The sequence below is a fragment of the Haplochromis burtoni genome, unplaced genomic scaffold, assembly GCF_018398535.1.
Source record: "Haplochromis burtoni strain Fernald_Lab_line unplaced genomic scaffold, NCSU_Asbu1 Contig_34, whole genome shotgun sequence".
Classification (NCBI taxonomy): domain Eukaryota; kingdom Metazoa; phylum Chordata; class Actinopteri; order Cichliformes; family Cichlidae; genus Haplochromis; species Haplochromis burtoni.
Window position 1 is genome coordinate 3,064,481 of NW_024582395.1, and position 7,737 is coordinate 3,072,217.

The window sequence follows — 7,737 nt, forward strand, 5'->3', positions numbered from 1 at the left end:
GTGCCCACCCCCAAGATCCTATATGTATGTGTAATGAGAGTGTGAGTAATGTGAATGTCTAAGTTGTGGGATAAAATTGAGGCAGAGGCAGCCGGAAGGGGACGGGGGACGGGGGTGATGAGACAAACCTAAAGGAAGTTTCAACACAGACCATCAGTATTGTATCACTGATCTCATGACTGCTCAGAAGGAAGAACAAGTTTGATGCCTACTGGTATTTTTAGACGTCCGTTGTCTTCACTGTTGCTGTTTGGTCAGTTTTAGAAAATGATCATGGTTTGTATTAAATTCAGAAGGCAAACTCAACTTTTCCATCTATCTTATTTTTCCCGCGAGGTGTAAAAAAAGATTTTTATAAAGCCTATATTTCAAAATCAGCAAAAAAAACCTGAACACAGTGGTCATTACTAACGATCAAAAAACAAAGATCGGAGATAAGACTTTCACGTTTAGATTCCAATTTTTTTCTTAAAGAAAAATTAGATTAGATTAGATTAGATTAGATTAGATTAGATTAGATAAAACGTTATTAATCCCTCGGGTGGGCTCCTCTGGGAAATTCAGTTTCATAGCACAGCACCGACAGAAGTTACAGAATGTGAGCAGAATACTATATATACACACATATATAAATACAGAGACATATATAAATAAAATATACAAAGGGGATAAATAGAATAAATAGGAATAAGAATACAAGGGAATTGCACATTTCAAGTATTGAAGTCTATTGCACCGATGGCTATTAACAAAAAGTATTGCACAGTGAAGTGAAGAGAAGAGGCACTACAGCTTAGTTGTCTCCCCCTCCTTTGTCCTCCTGTTTCCCCTCCCTTTCCCCTCCAGAGAGAACAGTTAAACAGTCTGATGGCGTGTGGCACAAAGGAGTTTTTAAGTCTGTTGGTTCTTGTCTTTGGGAGAAGCAACCTGTCACTGAACAGACTCCTCTGGTTGTTTATGGCCGTGTGCAAAGGATGCCCAGCATTGTCCATAATGTCCAGCAATTTTTTAGCGTCCTTTTCTCTGCCACTGTCACCAGAGTGTCCAGCTTCGTGCCGACCACAGAGCCAGCCTTCCTGATCAGTTTTTCCAGCCTGGATGAGTCCTTCTGACATAGGTGCTTAAAATGACCCTTTACCTCTCATTCATAAGGCTTTTTCTGTTCTAAAAGCTGATGGAAAGTCCCGGTGATTTAACCTCTGGTTGGGCTATTTACACCTACTGCCAAACACATTTGCAAAAACAAAAGTAATACATGTGGAATATGTGCACTGTGCTTCATCAAAGTCTTTATAGAGGAAGGCCTCTTCACTAGGCACACACTTTGCCACGAGGTACTTATGTGGGCAGTCAATGCATCTAAATTTGTCTTTCAGATTTCTCTTAAAGACTGTCTGCAGTTTCTCTCTTATTTTGCCTTGGGCTTCATTTAATGTTCTTCTCAGTTTGTCCTTTAGCGCCCTCAGGCTGTCTTTTTCTGCAACAACAAAACACATGGGCTACAGAGAAAACGATTCAAAGGAGTCTTCAACTGGCATGGCTTCAATGTCAGTGTTAGTGAATCAGCTTTGCAGTTGAGTGCAAGCCTTGCGAGTCCAAGTCCATCCAAAAATGCCTCTTCAGCTGAATGCTATTCTGATGTGCTTTTATGCTACAAATACAATTAAATCTTAAAGTCTGACAATGAACTGCCATTAAATCAGCGCAGTTACAACAAGGCTCAATCTAATAATTCTGTTTAAAGTATATATTATGGTATCCACAGTGATAAAGATAAAGCATGATTGTGGATATTAGCCCACCACTGAAGCTCAGCAGCTAAGACTTGCATTTACCTTGCTGGTTCTGGTCCTACTTTGGAGTGAAAAAGCAGCCATTCAATCAAAACATTAAAAGCAAATTGAACTGTGCTGATTCTGAACCTGTTTGCAGTTTGGTATTTCTGGCTATAGCTCATTAAGTGCACCACACATTTATGGGGCTAATATAAATACCAGTTCTGGACATGATTTAGAGGAGACTGCTTATTCTTAAATGTCTTGTGTATTCTGTCAAATAGTTTAATTGTGTTTAGTTTATTAAAAATTTGAATAAACCACATAATTAGGCACTCCTCTTCAGCTGCTCCTTAAAATCACATGGCAGCACCTCGATACATTAAGGCGTGTAAACATGGTCAAAAACACCTGCTGAAGCTCAAATCCAACATCAGAGTGGAGAAAAAAAAAGATTATTTAAGTGACTTTAAACACCTTGTTGAGGTCAGAGGAGAATAGCCAGACTGACTGCTTTAGGCTGATAGGAACAACAGCAAGTCGAAAAACCAACTGTTACAACTAATGTGTGCAGAAGGGCATCTTTCAATGCACAAAGCAGATGGGCTACAGCAGCAGAAGAGCACGCTGGGTCTGTCAGCTTTGCAGCATAATGTGAAGCTGACAAATCTTCCACAGCTGTGTAATGCTAACATAGACGGAAGTCTCAAAGGAATGTTTGCAGAACCTTGTTGAATTTATGTAATAGAGAATTAAGGCAATTCTGAAAGCGTGCCTAACCAAGTACTGCTCAGATATACTTACTGAAGTAGCTGGTGAATGCATCACCTCCTCAGTATGACTGTAAATGCACACTTTGCGTACTTGTAAATGTTTATAGCAGTTTATCATCTTATTTGGCCATGAAACCCTTCACCATCTTCCAGGTGTGAGGTGTATGAGGAAATGAAAACTTTCCTGATAAAACCTTTTGAGATACTGAGAAATGAGCCAAGTGTCTGTGTGCAGTCATCCTCTTACATCGTGTGTTTCTCTCTTTCTTCCAAAATGAAACTGTTCAGAGCTCTGATCCTGTTTTTGACTCTGTCCTCGGGTAGGCTGTATGTTAAAATTATTATATGAATGAATTTCTTTCCATTTAGTAAAACTGTAAATGACACAAAGGTAATCGAAGGATAGCAGAGTGAAGACCACCTTGAAAAGCACAACTGAACCATGATTGTTAAGTGATAGAGAAAATTTGCCATTTATCAAATTTTCTCTTTCTCCTTTGTTTTTCTTGCTGAACGTTTTCTGGGAATTAAAAATAAAGTTGCTTTATTCTAAAAATGAAAGTGTGAAGTGAACATTAAAGATATAGTACTCAAGTTGTGATAAGTTATCACACAAAAGAAATGCTTTCTTCCAGATCTACTAAAAAATAAAACAAATAGAAAACCTTCATGACTGTCTTCCTGCGATAAAGAGGATAATCCAGGTTAATATTTGAGTCAGTGTTACCAATAGGTCACTTAGACCACGGCTGGCTAAACAATAAAAACACAGATCACTCCAGTCTTCCTCCTTCAGATCTGATTCAAGGCCAATTTACTTTGAGACTGCTAAGTTCCTGTGTTTACGTACCCGGTGACCTTGTGTGAATTATAGCTCCACCTATTATCTGTTCTCCCACTTCACACTTGTCTTTCCAATCTTTTTAATCAAATTTTGATTTGATCTAAACTTGACAGAAATATTGCCAAACCATGTAGTGATAACATAACGGATGATAAATTCAACATTTATCATTTACCTATAAAATAGTAACATGATGTATTTATCCACTGGATGGACCCTTTTTACACAATACAAGCGCTGTCTAATTGGCCCACACACATACTCCATGTGATGTAACTTAAATGGTTCACTAGCTTGTGTGTCAGTCCTATGAGCTGCTGTGAAGGGAACTTGTCCCAACTGGTCCCAGTGGTATGTTTCTGCCAGTTTCTTCAGCCATAATCACCATCTTCCTCTGAAGCTCTGGAACAACTACATCTTAATCATGTTTTACTTTGTTCTTAACTAAAAATTACAATCCAGGAATAATAAATGATTTTCTAACAATGTAAAATATATGAGTTACTGTTCTGTCAGGTATATATTCAATAAAATCAGAATAATGCTTTGATTGCTGAATTGTTTAACTACTTGTGTTCTGCATTTTGTATCATTAAATAAAAAGAGTTTTGTGATGAGCTGTAAATAAATAAAAAAAAAACAGGACAGAGCAAATATGAGCATTTTGCAGAATGATACTTTTGCAGTATCATTCCTGTGTATCTTAGCAACAGTGATTATTCGGTAGCATTAACTTCTTTTGTGAACATATTGCACAAGTGCAGATGTGCACATAAATGAAAGTAATATTGAGTCCACTCAGAGTGACCTGAACTTCTCAAGAGGGGAGGGGCTTCAGTACCATCCCAGTAAACACCAGTATGTGGGCCCCACATGGGCTATGGGGGTTCCAAGTGGGGATGGGCTTACAATGGGCATCCAATCTGGGACCCACCTGGGTTAGCCAAGTAGGACCCACTTGAGCCAGCCCAGATGGGCTATGTTCTATGGGCACCATATGGGTAACATATGGGAAGTTGCATGAACAGGCAACTGAGTTTAACGATCTTAGTTAAGTATAATTATTAGTCATGTGTAAGTATAAACATGAATTAAGATGAAATAACTGATAATAAATTATGCCAGAGGCAGCATATGTATATTTATTAATTAATAACAAAATATACATATAAAATATATTAATATAAGTGAAACACAAAGAACAGATGTGACTTAAAATTGTAAGACGCTTAATAAAATAAAACAAATGGTTTTACATTTGAGTGGGAAAAAAATTTCACTCCATGTAGGAGTGCTTTACGAAATCTCGCGTTATTTCATGAAATATCACGAGGTTTGTCCCCCCATTCTGGAACATTCTTCATTTCGCGCCCTTGGACAAAACTGACAGTTAAGCTGGCAATTTTTGGATTAATATGTCATCCTGGGACCTTTTTCGGTCCCTTTGCTTGTTCGTATGAACGCCATTTCCACTGTGTTGGGTGTAGCATAGCGAAACTTGCCACCGGGTTTCGTTTTTGTAAAAAATTCAAAATTTCAGTCTGATTTTCCTACAGCAGCCTAAAACGGCTTAGCAGCAAAAATACTCGCACTGAACACCCTAGGGACCGTTTTGGGCCCATTGAAACCCATTATAAACGCTATTTTTCACTGCAGAATTATGACCTTTAATATCTGGATTACGGCTTAGGTTTCGCTTTTGCTTTGGACTAGAGGCCTTGGAATTGTAATTTTTTTATTTATCCACCAGGTGGCGCCCTTGCTCCAAATTTGATCCGGGGCTCGAAAACAGCCGACAACAGCGGGCTCCTTAGAAAGGCCTGCGGGGAATGAAGCCTCATTTTCGGCGTGCAGCAGCAGCGTCGCCCGCTGATCGGGCGGGACCATTTTCGGCCACTAGGAGCGTTTAGCGGGGTAATTTTTTTCAAATCAACAGGAAATGACGTATTTGTTGTGACGTGGTACCGGAAGTGTGTGTTGGAAAAAGGGATCCGACGCAACATGCCCCGGTCATTGTCGGGAGTTAACCCGGGGAGAATGCTCTGATTCCGGCTTAAAGGAGGAGCATTTGCCGCCTGGAGACCATTTTCTGGTCCGGAAAAAAAAAATAGAAGGCGATCGAAATGAAGGTTAGTGCCAATCTTTAGTCCATCTAAAGGCCTAATTATAACAACAATCAAATATTAATTCAAATGTTGTTTTTTTTTAAATATTTCGTTTTGTTTCGGGCGGCTAAAAAAAACGGTGCGCACATGTAATTAAACTGCGATCAAAAGGGTTAAAACCCCCGAAATATAATTAAAACTTTACATGGCTAGTTCAGGGAGAAGTAGGTCTAAAAGACTGACCAATTTAAAGTGGAAAAAAAATGAATATAAATTTTTTACAGTGCACTTTTTCTGGCGTGGTCGATAATGTGCATTTTATGAAATGCGCTCCTGGAAAAAAAATAAAAGGCGATCGAAATGACTGTTGGTGCCAATCTTTAGTCCATCTAAAGGCCTAATTATAATAACAATTGAATATTACCTCAAATGTTTTTTTTGGAAAATATTCAAGTTTTTTGTTTTTTGGGGCAAAAAAAGCAGTGCGCTCATGTGACGAAACCGGGATATAAAGGGTTAAAATCCGCGAAATGTAATTAAAACTTGACATGGCTAGTTCAAGGAGAAGTAGGTCTAAAAGATTGGCTAATTTAAAGTGGAATAAAATATTAATAAATAAATTTTTTATAGCACTTTTTCGGGCGGGACCGAAAACGGTCCCCAGGGTGTTCAGCGTAAGTTTTTTTAAAGTATCACACAACGGTTAAGTTCATCTTTGAGCTACGGACTTATTTTCTGCACTAACGGTAAGAACTTTTTGACTTAATTTGAATCCCTAAGTATAAATGAAATGTTTACAAAGTTATGATGCTGCAAAGTAATGTATGGCACAAGTGCTGGCGAACTTTTTCCTAGCACTCACGCAAGGCTAAGCTAGTTTAAATTTTTAGGTAATGTTGGATTTAGCCAATTTTCACAGTTTGAAAGCATTGTCTGGTGTCCTGTATACTGCTTAACTAGCACCAAAATTAATGACTGCATGTACTTAACATCAAGTTGTACTTAAACATTATCTTGGTTTTTCTCTATGATTAGTATTAATAAAGGACTGTATTAGACCAATTTAACAAAGTTCTAGTTTTTTAGGAGGAATATGGGAGGGTATTTTCACTATCAGAGCAACCAAAATTGCTTTGGTGTTGTCTTTATTAGCTTCATTCCTCACGGCTAAGTGAGGAGGGTAGGCCATGGCCATGAGCAACTAGTCCCCAGCTTTTGCCCCTGTGTCAGGAGCATGCACAGCAGTCAGAGAGGCAGATCAGTGAGCACTCTATTTCTGTAGAAGACATAATCATCATTTTTCTTGCCATTGTTCTCATTTTTCCAGAAAAAGCAAAAAAGAAAATATAGGTATTCTTGATTTGTTTGGGTTGTTTTTTTATACACACTTTAGTATGCAACTTTATATGTGTAGTTGTTTTAGTGAGAACTTCATCAGAAATACTGTACTGACTCAAGAATCTGCCTCTTACTGTTGTGCAAGCTCTGTACATGAGGGAAACTGATTATTTAAGCAGAACTGGTCGGTCTTGTTAGGGCCACAGTGCCAACTCCTTTTACTATGATTGCTGTGGCCCTCCTTTTTTCCTTTTTGTAATGTATATTTGGCTAGAATCTACACATTTATTTATTTATAAAAAAGAAAAGCAATTGCTCTTTGGATGTGGTCCTAAAGATCTGTGATCTTTAAGTGTTTGTCTGATGCCTTATTTTTGCATGCGCGCTGTTATTTTAATTTGTTTCATTATGGCTTAAATTTGTTTGAATTTTGTGCATGCTCCTTTATCAGCCTTCCTGCATGGACAGCTTGTGTGGTTATTGGCCAGGAGGGTTTGCAATTATCTCAAAACTTGAGATGTTTGTTGTTTTGATTATGACTATGGCTACTTATAAATTGCATAGTCACACTATTACAATAATATGTTATTAATATCTGTATATTGGTTTGATTTTGCTGTTGGACAGTGGAGTGAATAGTAGCAAGGGTTATGTGTGATTTCTTTCTTTCTTTATTTTTACAGACTTTGACATAAGAAGCAGTGTATATTTCAAAATTCATTTCTATTTAAAATTTGATGCATGCCAGAAATATACTAGTAGGAATCTTTTTTTGAGTTTGTAACAATTAGAATTGTTACTTTATAAAGTGATGTCAGGGTCTTTTATTGTAATACAACAGCTTTTAAGGCTGGTGTAAGCATCACAGGAGATGTCTTTATGCCAAAGTAACTGAGGATAAA